This window comes from Delphinapterus leucas, chromosome 20, assembly GCF_059928025.1.
Source record: "Delphinapterus leucas isolate spDelLeu-1000000601 "Yukka" chromosome 20, BTC_Dleu_Yukka2, whole genome shotgun sequence".
NCBI lineage: Eukaryota > Metazoa > Chordata > Mammalia > Artiodactyla > Monodontidae > Delphinapterus > Delphinapterus leucas.
Genome location: NC_143148.1, coordinates 39,728,398 through 39,747,864, shown reverse-complemented (window position 1 = coordinate 39,747,864; position 19,467 = coordinate 39,728,398). Strand labels below are relative to the sequence as shown.

Sequence of the window (19,467 nt, the reverse complement as noted above, 5' to 3'; positions counted from 1 at the left end):
GCGGAGCGGCTGGGCCCGTGGGCCATGGTAGCTGAGCCTGCGCATCTGGAGCCTGTGCTCCGCAACGGGAGAGGCCATAACAGTGAGAGGCCCGCGTACCGCAAAAAAAAGAAGAAAAAAAGAGGGTACTGGAGAGGTATTACATTTAGCACACGTCCACTAACCAATGAGAAAGCTCAGTGTCCTGGGTGAGGCAACCCTATCTATGGGCCAACCATATCCATGGTACCTGAGGATCTCAGAGCTTCAACAATTTGACATCCTTTGAGACACACTTCTGCTCCAACAAAATCAAATAGCACTCCTGGGCTGGGCCCCTAGAAGAGGAGGGTGTGCCTAGGGAGTGCTCAAAGGAAGCCTGAGACTTTTTTTCTTTGTAATCTTTATAAGTGCATATTTTAAGTTTTTAAATTAATAGACTTTTTTTTTAGTACAGTTTTAAGTTTACAGAAAAATTCAGAGGAAAGTAGAGCAAGTGCCCGTATACCACTGCAGACCCTCTCACCCAGTTTCCCGTATTATTAACCTCTTGCATCATGTGGTTCATTTCACAGGATCAATGAGCCAATATAGATACAATATTATTAACTAAAGTCCATAGTTTACATTAGGGTTCACTCTTTTTGTTGTATATTCTATGGGTTTGGAGATATATATATATACATATCTAATGACATGTATCTACTTTTACAGTATCATAGAAAAGAGTTTCACTGCCCTAAAAATCCTCTGTGTTCCATGTATTCATCCTTTCCTCCTTCCCCCAAAGCCCGTGGCAAACACTGATTTTTTTTTTTTTTTTTTACTGTTGCCCTAGTTTTGTCTTTTCCAAAATTTCATCTAGTAGAAATAAAGTAGTTTGTAGCCTTTTCAGACTGGCTTTCAGATTGTGCCACAGTTTGTTTATCCATTCACCTATTGAAGGACATCTTGGTTGCTTCTACATTTTGGAAATTATGAAAGAAGTTGTAAACATTCATACACAGGCTTTTGTGCTGATATACGTTTTCATCTCATTTGAGTAAATACCTGGGAGCACGATGGTTGAACCATATGGTGAGGCTATGTTTAGTTTTATTCGAAACTGCCAAACTATCTTCCAAAGTGGCTGTACCATTTTGCATTGCCACCAGCAATGGATGAGAGTTCCCTTTGCTGCACATTCTCCCAGTACTTGGTGTTATCAGTGTTTTGGATTTTACTGTTTTGATAGGTGTGTAGCAGTCTGAACTTTCCACCCAAAGTTTTCTCTTGGTGTCATCCACTGTGACTTTGAATGACTACCTTATCATTTTCTTCAATGAGCCACAGTTATTACCAGTGACCTGGATGAATGGCCTCTTCATTCTCATGAGAAACAGTAAATCTCACATTAGAATTATGCAGAAACCTGGACTTCACTCCATTCTTACTTCCCCAAATATCCTGAGAGAGGCCTTTGAATTTGCATAGTTCACAAGCTCGCCTGTGATTCTTAAAAACATGAAAGTTTGAGGACCAGTATGGGGATTCTTGTTTTGAACCATTTAGACTCACCTCCTGTCTATGGGCCTTCCGAGGAGAGCCTCTACATCCTTCTCACGTGTCCTGAGCCCACTATTAGTCGTACTGGACACAGAGAGATTTTGAAGTAATAACTTCAAGACTCTGAGCTTCCACTTCCTTGTTTGTGCAATCACACTGATGCTACCTACCCCAAAGAGCATCTATGAGAATTGAACAAAATAGCTGGTGTACGAAGTTCCTTGGGACAAAGACCAACAGAAGCAGCTGCTCAACCAGTTGCTTCCTTCCTTCTCAGTTAGTTGGTTTCTACATATATCTGTTTGTGCAGCCGACCACACCACTGCCTAATTCTAATAAATGCATAGTCAGCTTGGTCCAACATATCTAAAGCTCATCTGAGTCCATAATTCTTATCCACCACTTCCAAGATTAACCAAGTAAAATGGCGTGGGTGAAAGGCTGAGAACTAATCACAACTGATTTGTGTTAAACCTACTTAGTTTTCTACACTCTATACTTGATTCAGAGAGAGAAATTAAAGGGGCCAAAGGGTGAAAACCAAGTGGAGAGCTATTATTTTTATCACAAAGGAGACTTTTATGCCTGTATTAACAGTATTTGTGTGTCATGTACATATGAGACAAAGCTTACAGAAGAGAGACCCCGACTTAAACTTTTCATTCACATGATGTTCTCAGGAAGAAAGGACCAGGAGGATGACCCATCTCAGTCTTACCATTTTGGCAGTGAGTGAGAAAACTGAAGTCCAGAGGGAAGGAACTAGTTCATACTGCTATTAGTGGAGAGCCGGGGGCTAAAACTTCTTGACTTGAATAAGTTGTTAAAAAAAATAGAATAAAATAAAATCTGCCCTAGCTTCCCATTATGAGCTTAGCTCTAGGTTCTACATCTTAGGTCTCCTGCTTCCACCTGACTGTGTTTGTTCTTGGTGCCCATGCTGTCCTGTGCCATCTCTACCTCACCCCCTTTGCTTGAAGGATCAGCTGTGACACTTTAGGTTTCCATCTCTGCTTCCTGGCTTCTTATCTGTCTCCCTTGGCTTCCCCAAGGACTGACGATGGTCAATGTATCTCCCCAGTGGGGTGACCCTAATACATCTGTGCATCTCTCTCCATCAAGGCCCTTGGCTCCCTGAGTCCCAATCAAGACATTCTCTCTCCCCACCATGTCACCTTAGAAGAAAACACTCTATCTTCCATCTAAGAGAATGATTCCTTACCCTTGCTTTGTTTTGAAAGGACTCACTTAAAAATATATTTTTACATTTATGTATAGTAAAATGGACTCCTTTGGATGTACAGCTCAATGTGCTTTTACAAATGCACAGATACATGTAACTTCTATCACCACCAGAATAGAACACTGAGGACTCATTTTTTTGGGGGGGGCGTGTATAGTTGCTTTACAATGTTGTGTTAGTTTCTACCATACAGCGAAGTGAAGTAGAGTTCCCTGTGCTATACAGTAGGTTCTCATTAGTTATCTATTTTATATATATATTAGTGTATATATGTTAGTCCCAATCTCCCAATTCATCCCACCTCCCCTTTCCCCCCTTGGCGTCCATGTGTTTGTTCTCTACATCTGTGTCTTTATTTCTGCCTTGCAAACTGGTTCATCTGTACCATTTTTCTAGATTCCACAAATATGTGTTAATATACGATATTTGTTTTCCTCTTTCTGACTTACTTCACTCTGTATGACAGTTTCTAGGTCCATTCACATCTGTATGAATGACCCAATTTCATTTCTTTTTATGGCTGAGTAATATTCCATTGTATATATGTACCACATCCTCTTTATCCATTCGTCTGTTGATGGACATTTAGGTTGCTTCCATGTCCTGGCTATTGTAAATAGTGCTGCAATGAACACTGGGGTGCATGTGTCTTTTTGAATTACGGTTTTCTCAGGGTATATGCTCAGTAGTGGGATTGGTGGGTCATATGGTAATTCTATTTTTAGTTTTTTAAGGAATTGCATACTGTTCTCCGTAGTGGCTGTATCAATTTACATTCCCACGAACAGTGCAAGAGGGTTCCTTTTTCTCCATATCCTCTTCAGCATTTTTTGTTTGTAGATTTTCTGATGATGCCCATTCTAACTGGTGTGAGGTGATACCTCACTGTCGTTTTGATTTACATTTCTCTAATAATTAGTGATGCTGAGCATCCTTTCATGTGCCTCTTGGCCATCTTATGTCTTCTTTGGAGAAATGCCTATTTAGGTCTTCCACCCATTTTTTGATTGGGTTGTTCATTTTTTTTTTTTATATTGAGCTGCATGAGCTGTTTGTATAATTTGGAGATTAATCCTTTGTCTGTTGCTTCATTTGCAAATATTTTCTCCCATTCTGAGGGTTGTCGTTTCGTCTTGTTTCCTTTGCTGCACAAAAGCTTTTAGGTCCCATTTGTTTATTTTTGTTTTTATTTCCATTACTCTAGGAGGTGGATCAAAAAAGATCTTGCTGTGATTTATGTGAGGACCCATTTTTAAACTAACTCTATTTGTTCAGTGATATTTAATTCATTCCTTATTTTATTTTATTTCTAGTACTTATCTTCCAATCACAGCTTCTGATCTGGGTGAGAGATCCAGTGTAATTAAAATAATTTGACAAAAATTATCCAAGAGTAAAGAGACGTAAAATTTTAATTCCCTTGTACAGCCTGATTGCCCATAAGTATCAGTCTTCTTCAGGCCTTTTAAAATAAAGGAAGTATCTCATGGATCCTTAATACTACCTTCAATGACGTCTAGACTCAGGTTTGAGGGTTATGAGTGGGTCTGGTCTAGAACTAGGTAAAAATACTTTTCTTAACTCCTTTGAAGTTACTCCAGGGGAACCCGCTGTGGGGGTGCTCGGAAATTGTTGCAAAGTTTATAGCATGAGTCTCAAAGATATGAGGTATCATTCCTGGCAGAGTATTAGAGAGTTTTTCCTATCAAGTCATTTTGACAGCTAAGTCGGTATTGATCTCTACATTCTCAAATATCAAAACCAACTTGTCAGCGATACAAAGAAAGTGGCCAGAACCTCCCAGGAATTTCCTGCTAGAAAAAAAAAAAAAAAAAAAAATTCTTGCTCTTTGCTGTCCAAATGCTCAGCATGCTAAACCTCACTTTGAATCAGTCTCTCAGACAGATAATGAGGTGGTAACACAATGCAGGACTGTAATAGAAATGGATTGAGTGAAAAAGAATTTCTCAGGATATGAACTGAGATATGTATACAAAAACAGGCAGCAATCATTAATAAAACTCATTCTTTGGTCTCATTCTCAATCTGTCTTTCCTGCCTGGTTGGAAACCAGGATTTTTTAGAAGGGAATAACACATCAAACAACACATCTGCGTGTTTAATGAAGGTGTCAGACTGAAGTTGTGTTTTAAAATGGAAATCCTTTGGTAAACTGCAATAAGGAGATAAGATGCTTTTTATGGATTGCAAGAATTTAAATACTTTGAGTTGCTTTCACAGAATGCCCTTAAGTTTTAATAATATCCAGACATTCTTATTTTGCAGTGAATGATTAAGGAGAAAATGTGTCATACATTGCCATAATTACAGAGAGACTGGTTATTTTGAACATAAAGTAAAGTAATGGGATCACTGTTTTTTTTCCTTAATAGAAATAAAGGAAATTTGGAGCCAACGAATGTAGTCATTCTACTCCATTTTACAGATGGTGAACTTCTAGATAATTAAATAATGACAACGACTAGCATGGAACCAGGGTATTTGGGGATCATGACTTGGAGAAATGGTACTACAGGTACCAGATAGGTGGTCTGCGGTTAGGGGACTGAGCTTCTTTTGACATCTCTGTTTTGCCCTGAATGCGATAAGAAGGTTAAAGACTAGGGTAATTGGAGGTGGTTTAGATCAGAACAGTGGTCAGGAAATAAGACCTTAAATGAAACCATAAGTTGGTGAGGCTGTTTTGCTTGGAGAAATCAGTGCTGAGAACTATAATCATACCAATAAAAGGAAGCAGGTAGCAAAGTGGGTCTTAACACTATATTTGGCTGCTTTTGTACTAGATGGGCAATCTTGGGGCCATCTTCGTCTTTCTTCAGGCTTCATTTTATATTTATCTACCTATCTATCTATCTATAGAGGGAGATACCTACGGCATACCACACCAAAGAAAAAAATCATTTCTATTCAGATAGCCCATCTGAATGTAAAAGACTAAACAATTAAACAATACAGCTTTTGGAAAAAAAAATGCAGGAGGATATCTTCATGAATTTGAGGAAGGCAAATAATTCTTAGAAAAAACATAGAAAATGATAAGTGATAAATTGGTCCACATTAAAATTAGGAATTTTTGTTAAAAAAATAACCCTTTAGAGATTGAGGAAACAATCCACAGGATTGGAGACTATATTAACGATACGTATATCCAACAACGGACTTGAATCCAGAATTTAGAAATCACTGCTACCATAAGCAAAAGGCAGATGATGACCCAATTTTAAAAATGGGTAAAAGATTTGAACACGCACTTCATAAAAGTGGACATCGAAATAGCCAATGAACATAGGAAACAGTGCTTAACTATCATTAGGGAAATCCAATTAAAACCACGATGTAATATTGGTACACCCAACAACAATGGGTAAAATGAAAAAGACACATGGCACCAAGTGAGGGGGTGAAGGATGTGGAGTAACTGGAAACTTGTATCCTGCTGGTTGGTGTTTAACTTGGTGCAATCATTTTGAAAGAAATGCAAAACAAACAAACAAACAAAAAAGAAACCAAAAAACCCCAACAAAAATAACTCTAAAGCTAAAAAAAAAAAGGCTTATGATTTAGCAATTTTTATCCCTAGGCTTATAGGAATGTGTACATATGTGGGCTAAAAGACATATACGAAAATGTTCATAGAAGCAGTATTTAGAATAGCCCAAACCAACCCAAATGTTTACGTACAATAGAAAGATAGTTAAGTTGTATATTCATGCAATAGAACATTGCACAGCAAAGATCAGGAACAAATTATAGTGAAACACAATAGTATGAATGAACCTCACCAAACAATGTTGAGTGAAAGAAGCCAGTCACCCCAAAATCCACATTATTTGATTTCATTTACATAGAGCTCAAAAATAGGTGAAACAAACTGATGATGTGACAAGTTAGGAGAGTGGTTATCTTCTATGGGGGTGGCTAGAAAGGGGTACATGGGGTCTTCTGGGGTTCTGGGGTTCTGTTACTGCTTCCTGATATAAACACTGGCTATGCAGATGTATTCACTTTTTAAAAAATTCACTTTTTAAAAATTCATGAATTTGTGATCTTTTCTGTATATTTTATTTCTTAATAAAATTTGAAAAACCAAATGAGGGTGTCAGAGTAGAGAATTTCTGAGACAATATTTATTAGTCTACTAAAGCCTAAAAAATAAACTGATTAAAACATTACTAAAGCCTAATAAATAAACTACTTACAAAAATAATCCTGGGGACTTTGCTAAAACAACAGATTTCAGGGCTCTATTTCCAGAGGACATTACTCTTAGGACCAGAGAAGGGCTTATTTTAAAATAAATTACCTAAGTTATTCTAACTTAAGTGGGTTTGTGGACCATCTTTTGAGAAATGTTATAAAAAGGAGTCTTTCAATGTTGATATTTTAAAGCCAAGTGGCCAACTAGCAGATCAAGCTAGTCATAAAGTTATGACAGTATCTTCACTAAGATTTTTGACGGAAGAAGTTAGCATGAAAATACATTGTCACAGCTTCAGTGTTTGCTGTTTCCAAGAGTGTCATCCTTCTTGGGATGTTTTCCATTTAATAAATAGCTTTATAGATATACTGGAAATAGAGCGTAGGGAAGAGAAGGGGTTCTGATAATGGGTGCAGAACCTTTATGCTCAGGTCATCCCTTCCAATTTGGTGGTTGACAAGACTGGACCAAATGACCAGAGTCATTACATGTAAGCACTTTTACAGCATCCCTAGAAATGAGTTTAAGACCCATTGGAATACAGCTGGGGTTGCTCACATCACTGGGATTGTTTTCACATAGAAAAACTGCAGAAGGTAGAAGTGGGACAATGTGCATGAATTCACTACAGAGACATGCTTCCTGTCCTGTGTGATTGCCACTAATAAGACTCTTCTACAGTGCAGTGGTAGTGGTGGAGAACATTGCACCTGAGACAATCAATAATAAGAAATGCAATGTGTTTTGCAGTAAAATATTTAATATTGTTTATCTCATGAAATAGTTTTTTCATGTAATTCCATAATATGCATATCATGGAAATTGCTGGTTTAATATATGTGCCAATGAAACAATTTCTTTGTTCTACATTGTTAGAGGACAACCATCCTTGGCAGAAATGATGGAGACATGCAAGGTAAGGGAAGCAATAATGGGACATGGCTTCATCCACCAGAGGACATTGGGAATATTTGTCCTTTGGCTGTAATTATGTCAAATTAGTGAGAAAACATTATTAATGGTACCTTTCAGTTTTTTATTTTGAATACTAATCAAGATCTTTGACTAGTAATAATATGTACTAAATTAATTTTAAAAGGAAAATGATTAAGATGCTTAAATGAATTCAACAAATTTATGTGCATCTATACTTATCTCTAATTCTCATTGTATCGTTTCAAGACAAGAAAGAAGTTTCTTTCTTCCATGATTCATCTATCTACTATATTTTCCATCCTATTTTCTCTTGGCCCTTGAGTGATCTTGCTTCATTAATAAATTCTCTTTTTCCTCTATTTTCAGTCTTTTTCTCTTTGTGGGCTCTTTCTTATCAGCATATAAACACATACAAGTACTTTTAATTAAAAAAAAAAAACTATTCTTCTTTCCATTCATTTGTTCACCCTTGTATACCCTCCCTGTTAAACTTCTTGAAAGAACTGTCCAGTCACATTGGCATCACTTCCTCACTACTCAATCCCCAAGTCACTGAAGTCTGGTCAATGCCTCCATTATATCGCTGAAGCTGCTCATTAAAACTCATCAAAGCCCTCCTAGTTGGTGAATCTAATAACTAATTTTCAATTGCTATCTTAATTTGAGGTTTCTGGAACATTTAATCTTATTGATCTTTCTCTCTTATTGAAGTTTACTTTTTCTTTGGACTCAACCACACCAGTTTTCCTGGCTCCCTGGTTACTTTCAGGAAGGAATTAATTTTCCAGACCACACCTTTCAATAGAGGGAAGGTGTTAGCCCCTCTATTACTTCGAAGACGGTGTGGTGAGAGTGAGCATACAAGTGCTCCCCTTTCCCTATGATTCAGTCCACCACACTAATCTACTTACATTGGGGTTGCCTTATCTGATTGGTGAGATGGCTGAGACACTGGATTTCGTTTACCAGAGGGTAATTTCCTGGCCTATAAAAATTTTGTGGACCACCAGAGGGCAGACAGAGGAAGCAAGAAGAACTACAATCCTGCAGCCTGTGGAACAAAAACCACATTCACAGAAAGATAGACAAAATGAAAAGGCAAAGGGCTATGTACCAGGTGAAGGAACAATATAAAACCCCAGAAAAACAACTAAATGAAGTGGAGATGGGCAACCTTCCAGAAAAAGATTTCAGAATAATGATAGTGAAGATGATCCAGGACCTCGAAAAAAAATGGAGGCCAAAATCGAGAAGATGCAAGAAATGTTTAACACAGACCTAGAAGAATTAAAGAACAAACAAACAGAGATGAACAATACAATAACTGAAATGAATACTACACTAGAAGGAATCAATAGCACAATAACTGAGGCAAAAGAACGGATAAGTGATCTGGAAGACAGAATGGTGGAATTTACTGCCGTGGAACAGAATAAAGAAAAAAGAATGAAAAGAAATGAGGACAGCCTAAGGGACCTCTGGGACAATATTAAACGCAACAACATTTGCATTATAGGGGTCCCAGAAGGAGAAGAGAGAGAGAAAGTACCCGAGAAGATATTTGAAGAGATTATAGTCGAAAACTTCCCTAACATGGGAAAGGAAATGGCCACCCAAGTACAGGAAGTGCAGTGAGTCCCAGGCAGGATAAACCCAAGGAGAAACACGCCGAGACACATAGTAATCAAATTGGCAAAAATTAAAGACAAAGAAAAATTATTGAAAGCAGCAAGGGAAAACCGACAAATAACATACAAGGGAACTCCCATAAGGTTAACAGCTTATTTCTCAGCAGAAACTCTACAAGCCAGAAGGGAGTGGCAGGATATACTTAAAGTGATAAAAGGGAAGAACCTACAACCAAGATTACTCTACCTGGCAAGGATCTCATTCAGCTTCGATGGAGAAATCAAAAGCTTTACAGACAAGCAAAAGCTAAGAGAATTCAGCACCACCAAACCAGCTTTACAACAAATGCTAAAGGAACTTCTCCAGGCAGGAAACACAAGAGAAGGAAAAGACCTAAAATAACAAACCCAAAACAATTAAGAAAATGGTAATAGGAACATACACATAGATAAGTACCTTAAATGTAAATGGATTTAATGCTCCAACCAAAAGACACAGACTGGCTGAATGGATACTAAAACAAGACTCATATATATGCTGTCGACAAGAGACCCACTTCAGACCTAGGGACGCAAACAGTGAGGGAATGGAAAAAGATATTCCATGCAAATGGAAATCAAAAGAAAGCTGGAGTAGCAATACTCAGATCAGATAAAATAGACTTTAAAATACAGAATGTTACAAGACACAAGGAAGAACACTACTTAATGATCAAAGGATGAAACCAAGAAGAAGATATAACAAGTATAAATATATAAGCACCCAACATAGGAGCACCTCAATACATAAGGCAACTGTTAACAGCTATAAAAGGGGAAGTTGACAGTAACACAATAATAGTTGGGGACTTTAACACCTCACTTACACCAATGGACAGATCATCTAAACAGAAAATAAATAAGGAAACAGAAGGTTTAAATGACACAACAGACCAGATAAATTTAATTGATATTTATAGGACATTCCATCCAAAAACAGCAGATTACACTTTCTTCTCAAGTGTGCATGGAACATTCTAGAGGATAGATCACATCTTGGGTCACAAATCAAGCCTCAATAAATTTAAGAAAATTGAAATCATATCAAGCATCTTTTCTGACCACAGTGCTATGAGATTAGAAATCAATTACAGGGAAAAAAATGTAAAAAACACAAACACATGGAGGCTAAACATTACATTACTAAATAACCAAGAGATCACTGAAGAAATCAAAGAGGAAATCAAAAAATACCTAGAGAGAAATGACAATGAAAACACAACAATCCATAACCTATGGGATGTAGCAAAAGCAGTTCCAAGAGGGAAGTTTATAGCTATACAAGAATACCTCAAGAAACAAGAAAAATCTCAAATAAACAATCTAACCTTACACCTAAAGGAACTAGGGAAAGAAGAACAAACAAAACCCAAAGTTAGCAGAAGGAAAGAAATCATAAAGATCAGAGCAGAAATAAATGAAATAGAAACAAAGAAAACAATAGCAGAGACCAATAAAACTAAAAGCTGGTTCTTTGAGAAGATAAACAAAATTGATAAACCATTAGCCAGACTCATCAAGAAAAAGAGGGAGAGGACTCAAATAAGTAAAATTAGAAATGAAAAAGGAGAAGTTACAACAGACACCGCAGAAATACAAAGCATCCTAAGAGACTACTACAAGGAACTCTATGCCAATAAAATGGACAACCTGGAAGAAATGGACAAATTCTTACAAAGGTATAACCTTCTAAGATTGAACCAGGAAGAAACAGAAAATATGAACAGAACAATCATGAAATTGAAACTGTGATTAAAAACCTTCCAACTGGTGGCGCAGTGGTTGAGAGTCCGCCTGCCAATGCAGGGGACATGGGTTCATGCCCCGGTCTGGGAAGATCCCACATGCCACGGAGTGGCTGGGCCCGTGAGCCATGGCTGCTGAGCCTGCGCGTCCGGAACCTGTGCTCCACAACGGGAGAGGCCACAATAGTGAGAGGCCCATGTACAGCAAAAAAAAAAAATAATAATCTTCCAACAAACAGAGGTCCAGGAGCAGATGGCTTCACAGGTGAATTCTATCAAACATGTAGAGAAGAGTTAACACCCATCCTTCTCACACTCTTCCAAATAATTGCAGAGGAAGGAACACTCCCAAACTCATTCTATGAGGCCACCATCACCCTGATACCAAAACCAGACAAAGATATTACAAAAAAAGAAAATTACAGACAAATATCACTGATGAATATAGATGCAAAAATCCTCAACAAAATACTAGCAAACAGAATCCAACAACACATTAAAAGGCTCATACACCATGATCAAGTAGGATGTATCCCAAGGATGCAAGGATTCTTCAATTTATGCAAATCTATCAATGTGATACACCATATTAACAAATTGAAGAAGAAAAACCATATGATCATCTCAATAGGTGCAGAAAAAGCTTTTGACAAAATTCAACACCAATTTATGATAAAAACTCTCCAGAAAGTGGGCATAGAGGGAACCCACCTCAACATAATAAAGGTCATATATGACAAACCCACAGCAAACATCATTCTCCATGGTGAAAACTGAAAGCATTTCCTCTAAGATCAGGAACAAGACAAGGATGTCCACTCTCACCACTCTCATTCAACATAGTTTTGGAAGTCCTAACCATGGCAATCAGAGAAGAAAAAGAAATAAAAGGAATTCAGTTTGGAAAAGAAGAAGTAAAACTGTCACTGTTTGCAGTTGACATGATACTATACATAGAGAATCCTAAAAATGCCACTAGAAAACTACTAGAGCTAATCAATGAATTTGGTAAAGTTACAGGATACAAAATTAATGCACAGAAGTCTCTTGTATTCCTATACACTAATGATGAAAAATCTGAACGAGAAATTAAGGAAACAATCCCATTCACCATTGCAACAAAAATAATAAAATACCTAGGAATAAACCTACTTAGGGAGCCAAAAGACCTGTTTGCAGAAAACTATAAGACACTCATGAAATAAATCAAAGATGATACCAGCAGATGGAGAGATATACCATGTTCTTGGATTGAAGAATCAATACTATGAAAATGACTATACTACCCAAAGCAATCTACAGATTCAATGCAATTCTTATCAAATTACCAATGGCATTTTTTACAGAACTACAACAAAAAATCTTAAAATTTGTCTGGATACACAAAAGATCCCAAATAGTCAAAGCAGTCTTGAGGGAAAAAAATGGAGTTGGAGGAATCAGACTCCCTGACTTCACACTATAGTACAAAGCTATAGTAATCAAGACAATATGGTACTGGCACAAAAACAGAAACACAGATCAATGGAACAAGATAGAAAGCCCAGAGATAAAGCCACGCACCTACGGTCAACTAATCTATGAGAAAGAAGTCAAGGATATACAATGGAGAAAAGACAGTCTCTTCCATAAGCGGTGCTGGGACAACTGGACAGCTACATGTAAAAGAATGAAATTAGAACACTCCCTAACACCATACCCAAAAATAAACTCAAAATTGATTAGAGACCTAAATGTAAGACCAGGCACTATGAAACTCTTAGAGGAAAACATAGGAAGAACACTCTTTGGCATAAATCACAGCAAGATCTTTTTTGATCCACCTCCTAGAGTAATGGAAATAAAAACAAAAATAAACAAATGTGACCTAATGAAACTTCAAAGCTTTTGCACAGCAAAGGAAACCATAAACAAGACGAAAAGACAAAGCTCAGGATGGGAGAAAATATTTGCAAACAAATTAGCGGACAAAGGATGAATCTCCAAAATATATAAAAAGCTCATGCAGCTCAATATTAAAAAAACAAACAACCCAATCAAAATGGGCCAAAGACTAAAATAGATATTTCTCCAAAGAAGACATACAGATGGCCAAGAAGCGCACGAAAAGCTGCTCAACATCACTAATTATTAGAGAAATGCAAATCAAAACAACAGTGAGGTATCACCCCACACCAGTTAGAATGGGCATCATCAGAAAATCTACAAACAACAAATGCTGGAGAGGGTGTGGAGAAAAGGGAACCCTCTCGCACTGCTGGTGGGAATGTAAATTGATACAGCCACTATGGAGAACAGTATGGAGGTCTAAAAAAACTAAAAATAGAATTACCATATGACCCAGCAATCCCACTACTGGGCATATACCCAGAGAAAACCATAACTCACAAAGACACATGCACCTCAATGTTCATTGCAGCACTATTTACAATAGCCAGGTCATGGAAGCAACCTAAATGCCCATCGACAGACGAATGGATAGAGAAGATGTGGTACCTATATACAATGGAATATTACTCAGCCATAAAGAGGAACGAAATTGGGTCATTTGCTGAGATTTGGATGGATCTAGGGACTGTCATACGGAGTGAAGTAAGTCAGAAAGAGAAAAACAAATATCGTATATTAACACATGTATGTGGAACCTAGGAAAATGGTACAGATGAACCGATTTGCAGGGCAGAAGTTGAGACACAGATGTAGAGAACAAACGTATGGACACCAAGGGGGGAAAGCCGCAGGGTAGTGAGGGTGGTGGTGTGATGAAATGGGTGATTGGGATTGACATGTATACACTGATGTGTATAAAATTAATGACTAATAAGAACCTACTGTATAAAAAAATAAAATAAAATTCAAAAAAAAAAAGTTTGTGTCTTTCTTTCTCTGCCCACAGATATCATTGACTCAACTTAAGCCCCTAGTCTTCAGGTGGGAAATAGACCTGTTCTCTCCACAGCCTTCTCCCAGTTTCTCACTTTTCTACTGAGACGTATGACGGATCAGGGCTGCAAGATCGTCAAAATGTGCCCCTTTGTTATTTGGGGATTACTGTCTGAGACAGAGGGATGGCAGGAGGCCTTTACATTTTTGTCTTTAGTTTGCAGATATGTTTTTCAAACATATGAGTCAGTATCACATCAAGTTAAGAAAACTGCTCTAGGTAATTCAAAATTTAATATAGCTTAATACATACAGACTTAGTGGGTTACACAGTGATGGAAGAGCTGAAAAGTGTTAATAGAACCCAGGAGTTGTGCCTATTTGGTGCGAGCTAGAATCAGGGAGAGGGCTGCTTCACTCCATGGAAAAAGAGCTACTCATGAGCTAGACCACTGAGGATACTCAGCATTATCTTAAAATTCCCCCAAGCATAGAGAAGGAGGAAGAAAATTCTGCTTCTTTCCTTCATCCCACCCCCTCAATCTTCCACCAGTATTATCCATTGACCAAATACAACCTGAAGTCCATTAGCATGGTAGCATGGGCAATATAGCTTGCAAGATACATTCACTGGTAGGGTTTTACGAAAACCCAACTTTTCTTAGGAGAAGTTGTTTTAAGCTTTATTGGGACATAAATAATGTTGATCCCCAGATAGCTCCTTGTATCTTTTCTCTACTGGTAATAACCTGGAAAGGTCAAAAGGTGAGCCAACTACACTCCAAACTTCAACAGCTTCTTGTCAATTTTGAATGAGTGACCTGCTACCTCTACTTCTACCTAAATATTGACATAACCAAGCCTCTCCTTAGTATTTCAATTGTCATTCTAAGCTGACTCCCAATATCTATATGCCCAGCTTTGATCTATCTCCTGAATTTCAGTTCTATAACTTCAACTGTCTGATTAACTTCTTTCCAAAATATCTCACTTGCAGGAAAAGCTGGTACATTCAACTCAATACATCCCCAATAGAAAGCATCTTGCTCTGTAATTTGTTTCTTTTCCTTTATTGGTTATCTTAATGAATGGTGCCCACATCCTCTCATTTGTGCTATCCAGGATCCTGGAAATCCCTCTTACTCATCTTTTATACAAATCATTCAATTACTTAAAGGGCGTCCAATTATGTCACTCTAAGTATCTCTCAAGCTCTGACCACTTTGCACTCTGATTGTCTCCTCCTGTCTCTGCTGCTGGTCCTCTTTTTCTGGTTTTTAGCTTCTCTCAGCTGTGTTATTGCAACATCTCTATCTATCCTTCTTGTCTCCTGTGTTTCATTCCCTTAGTCCATCTTCGATATGAGCTATTAGCTTATCTTTTCAAAACAAACTTCTAGGGACTTCCCTGGTGGTGCAGTGGTTAAGAATTTGCCTGCCACTGCAGGGGACATGGGTTCAATCCCTGGTCCGAGAAGATCCCACATGCCGTGGAGCAACTAAGCCTATGAGGCACAACTACTGAGTCTGCGCTCTAGAGCCCATGAGCCACAACTAATGAGCCCATGTGCCACAACTACTGAAGCCCGTGTGCCTAGAGCCTGTGCTCCACAATGAGAAGCCACTACAATGAGAAGCCCATGCACCACAACAAAGAGTAGCCCCTGCTTGACGCAACTAGAGAAAGCCTGCATGCAGCAACGAAGACCCAAGGCAGCCATAAATAAATAAACAAACAAATAAATAAAGTTTAGGAAAGAAACAGTCACTATAAAACAAATAAACTCCTAATTATTTTACTTTCTTGTTTGAAATACTTCAAAGGCTTTCCACTACTTTTAAAGAGAAAAATGTCCAGTCATTTTGCTACATCATACAAAGCCCTTTCTGCTCTGCTCCATCCAGCATTGGTTTCATTTCTCACTGCTGATCCATATATGTGATATACTAACAAGTGTGCTGGAAGTAGAGTGAACAATCACAAGAGTATCAGACAATGAGGACACACAGATAATGGAAGGTAGATCATTTGGGCCTTCCAGGCCATGGGGAGGGTTTTTTTTTCAACATCTTTATTGGAGTATAATTGCTTTACAATGGTGTGTTAGTTTCTGCTTTACAACAAAATCAATCAGCTATACATATACATATATCCCCATATCTCCTCCCTCTTGTGTCTCCTTCCCACTCTCCCTATCCCACCCCTCTAGGTGGTCACAAAGCACTGAGCTGATCTCCCTGTGCTATGTGGCTGATTCCCACTAGCTATCTATTTTACATTTGGTAGTGTATATATGACCACATTTTAGATTGATCACACATAGGACCCTTTAGCTGAGAGTGGGTTTCTTGGCATCATTAGAATTCGCACAGTAATTGAAGTGGCATTTCAAGTTCTATGCCATAGTAGCTTTCTTTTTAACATGTTCCAAATCTCTGTCTCCACCAACAATACATGGATAGTATGGGATCAAAAGGTGCTTGCTGAGTGGATAAATGTGTGAGTGTTACAACAGGTTCTGCATGACCATTGTAAATTCATAAAGAGAAATTTCAGACAGTTCATTGAGGCTTATTCTATCACTGATTGTAACGAGGCTATCTATTCAAATCAGAGAAGATGCTGTTTAAGGCAGTCTACATTTCATGGGGAGGGTTTTAATTTGTGCTCTAGGTGAAACAGGAAGCGGGTACAGAATTTTGACCATAAAGTCATCACTTTAGTTGATGTATTGGGAATAGATTAAGGGCAATCAGGGATAGAATCAGGGAGACCTGTAGTAATCCAGGTGAGAAATACTGGTGCTCCAGACCGAGGTGATGGCATTGGATATGGTGAGAGGTGGCTGGATTCCTGCTGTATTTAGAAGCTAGAGCTAACATGATTCCTGAAGGATTGGATGTGGGGCAGGTAAGAATGATGGGAGTCAAGAGTCATTCCAAAGATTTTAGCCTGAGAAATTGGTAGGCAGAGTCATCACTGGGATGAGGAAGGGGAAGGGATTCAATTTGAACATGTGAAGCTTGAGGTATATGTTCAATATTTGTGCAGAGATGGTGGCAATGTTGTGTTGCTTCCTGTCCTTCAAGACTCAGCTGAATTGTCAACTCCTTTCAGAAGCTGTAAGCTGAAAATGGGTTATTTTTCTCTCTCAAATGGATTAATTTTCTATATAAAATGGATTCACAAATTTAAGGTTTTTGAATAAATGAATAGATGAAAAGAAAAAGCAAATTTTTACTCTTAATGTGAGGACTAAATGAGATGAAGCAACAAACATAATGTCTACTGAGAGCTACTTTGCCCATTGTCCTGGGGTGGCTCACAACCAAAGACTCACTGAAGTGGGACTATAAAGGCTAGTCTATTTCAGACCAATGTGGGACAACTCTGATGGGCCATTTTCTTTTTCTTTTTTTTTTTTTTTTTGCGGTGCGCGGGCCTCTCACTGCTGTGGCCTCTCCCGTTGCGGAGCTCGGCACGCGCAGGCTCAGCGGCCACGGCTCACGGGCCCAACCGCTCCATGGCATGTGGGATCCTCCCGGACCGGGGCACGAACCCGTGTCCCCTGCATCGGCAGGCGGACTCTCAACCACTGCGCCACCAGGGAAGCCCTCTGATGGGCCATTTTAACTACAGAAAATCTAATAAGATTGGTCAAGTTTGTCATTGGGCCGGCATTTCAGCTTGACTTCTCCCTCTGCCCAATCCTGTTTCCTTCCCCTCCCTTTCACAGGTGTTGATGCCAAGAGCACTCCTGAACACAAATCAGCTTCCCAGAGAAGCAAACCTGCAAAGTTGGTGCCAGTGGTGGTCTGAGATAGCAGTTGATAAGGTGGCATTTTGGATGTAGAGCCTTAGCTGCCTGTTTGGCAAAAAGCACTTACTGGTAGCAAGCAGAACACAGATAGCACCTGGCACAAAGTGATGGACCAATTGTTAAACTTCTACAAATGGTGAGTTGGGATTGTATACTGGTAGAAAAGAATGCATTAGCTCCTGCAGTGTGCTGGCCCTTTGATTAAAATGGGGGATATAATAACTACAAGGACAATAGAAGAAGGTAGGATCCTTTCTCTTTCTAAACAAATACAGCAAAGGCTGAGAGTGATTAATGGGTAACTGAAAGTCTGTTTGGAAGCCAGAAGGCATCCTTGGCAACATACAAAGAGGTCTTCATCTCCTATAGTAAAACAGCAGAGCTAAGCAACGCATAAGGGGACCAGGATTTATTCAGCAGGTTTACTTAAGATCAGCCCAATGAAGCAAAGACAGTCTTTCAACAGTGCTGGAACAACTGGAAATCCACATGCAAAAAAAAAAAAGAATTTAGACACAGAACTCACACCCTTCATAAAAATTAACTCAAAATGAATCATAGACCTAAATGTAAGATACAAAATGGTAAAATTCCTAGAAGAGAAAACCTAGGTGACCTTGGGTATGGTGTTGATTTTTTTAGATACAATACTAAATACATGATCCTTGAAAGAAATAGTTGATAAGCTGAACTTCATTAAAATAAAATTTTCTGCTCTGCAAATGCCAATGTCAAGAAAATGAGAAGATAAGACACAGATTTGAGAAAATGTTTTTGCAGAAGATACACGTGATAAAGGACTGCTATCCAAAATATACCCAAAAAACTCAACAATAAGAAAACAAATAACCTGATTAAAAAATGGGCCAAACTGCACATTGTTAGAGCTTGGAGTTGAGGCCACTGGCCAATGAACTCACAAGTGTAGGTAGTGTGCGACATGAGGGGCAAGTTTTTCACTAACATCACAAGGATCTCTGGCCCAATGAGTGGAGTTTCATAGTAATACTTGCTACAAATGTAAAAAAAAAAAAAAAAAAAAAGGGCCAAAGATCCCTTAACAGATACCTCACCAAAGAAGATATGAAAAAATGCTCCACATCATATATATTAAGAAATTGAAAATTAAAACAAAGAGATACTACTACACACCTATTAGAATGGCCAGTAGTATAAAACAAACACTGTCCATACTATATGCTGACAGGGATGTGCAGCAACAGAACTTTCATTAATTGGTTGGTGCAAAACTATGGAGAAGGTAAAAAGATCAGTGGTTGCCAGGGGCCAGGGATAAGGAGAGATAAATAGGCAGGGCACAGAGGATTTTTAAGACAGTGAAATTATTGTGTACAATACTATAATGAGGGATACATGTCACTGTACACTTCTCCAAACTCATAGAATGTACAGTACCAAGATGAACCCTA

At 38.4% G+C, this 19,467-nt stretch overlaps 1 non-coding gene across 1 annotated transcript; it reads left to right on the top strand.

The window, feature by feature from the left end:
- Nucleotides 1–18,907: 18,907 nt before the first annotated feature.
- On the top strand, nucleotides 18,908–19,057 carry LOC115802827 (small nucleolar RNA SNORA62/SNORA6 family). The gene has a single exon (XR_004023376.1). It is a non-coding gene; the product is annotated as a small nucleolar RNA SNORA62/SNORA6 family (small nucleolar RNA).
- Nucleotides 19,058–19,467: the final 410 nt, after the last annotated feature.